General features: G+C 46.8%; 1 non-coding gene across 1 annotated transcript; it reads right to left on the bottom strand.

The window, feature by feature from the left end:
* Positions 1–838: 838 nt before the first annotated feature.
* Positions 839–945, bottom strand: LOC114238914 (U6 spliceosomal RNA). The gene has a single exon (XR_003624159.1). It is a non-coding gene; the product is annotated as a U6 spliceosomal RNA (small nuclear RNA).
* Positions 946–1,295: the final 350 nt, after the last annotated feature.

Genomic DNA, 1,295 nt, shown 5'->3' on the forward strand with positions numbered 1-1,295 from the left:
ACTAGATATAACAAACATATAAACAAAAGCTCTTTGAAGTCCTCGATAACATTTACGAGCCTAAGGGGCCCTCCAGATACCAAAAAGTTTGAAAGTCCCTGTTTTAGGCCTCACCCTTTTACTGTCACTTCCCACTTAAAGCAATGACAGCTGACTTTTAGAGGGTGCTTCCTGTGATGGGCCATCATGCTGAGTGCCTGAGGGTCACTTTCCCTTTAACCTTCAAGATACTATTGTACAGCAGACGCTGCGATTGGCCCCACTTGAGGGAGAGTAAGCTGAGACTTGGGGCAGTTGAGTGTCATGCCTGAGGTCAGGAAATGGGACTGAAGTCCAGCCTTGCTGCCTCCAGAGGCCTCCCTGCCCTTTACCATCACAGCTACTGTCCTCCCTCCTTACCCCTCCAGCTTTCTTCTGAGTCATCCTCTGAGTCAGCCATCTTGAAACTATCTACTCATCTTTGAATCATCCTCTCCTTTTTCCTCGAAATGATCTGAATCCCCTTCCCAAGGCAGCAGAGGGGCGAGAGGCTCTGGGGCTGGCTTCCTGGAGCTGGAGCTGCAGTAAGCGTAGCCAAGCCCCAGGCTTCCAGGCAGCAGAGCCAGGAGTCAAGGCAGTTATGCAGGATGGAGACCAGGAAACAGACCCCCCCAAAGGGCTGCACTAAGAGGGAAAATATTTGCTAGATAGGTTCTGGAAGGAAAAGTTGCAGAGGCCCCGGAATAAAAAGGTAGATCGTTTCTCCTCTGGGTTTCTTTGCCTCAGGCCTACAGGTGGGGAGAAAATGTTAAAATCAGACGTCTGCCTATTAACCATATCCATCTCTTTTTTTTTTTTTTTTAATATGGAATGCTTCATGAATTTACATGTCATCCTTGAGCAGGGTCCATGCTAATCTACTCTGTATGGTTCCAATTTTAGTATATGTGCTGCCGAAGCGAGCACACATAGCCATCTCTTAATCTCTTATTCCCACTCACTGATTTTCTTCATTCAGCAAATACAATGGTGTGATAAGTGGGTTGTGATGGGATAATAATACCAGCTGACATTTACTGGTGTGAAATTATGCAGGTGCCTAGAAATGGGGCTGAAAAGAAATGAGAGCCAGCTCATGAAGAGTTTGGATTTTACCTGGAAGGTTTAATCAAGGGAGCAACATGCTCCAATTTGCTTTTACAAAGATCCTTGGCTGCAGAGTGGAGAATGGATTGCTGGGGAGCAGGGCAGGAGGCAGAAAACAATGAGGCCTGGAATTAGCATAGGACTAGTAGGGATGGATGAAAGCAGTGACG

Source organism: Balaenoptera acutorostrata, chromosome 8 (assembly GCF_949987535.1).
Source record: "Balaenoptera acutorostrata chromosome 8, mBalAcu1.1, whole genome shotgun sequence".
Classification (NCBI taxonomy): Eukaryota; Metazoa; Chordata; class Mammalia; order Artiodactyla; family Balaenopteridae; genus Balaenoptera; species Balaenoptera acutorostrata.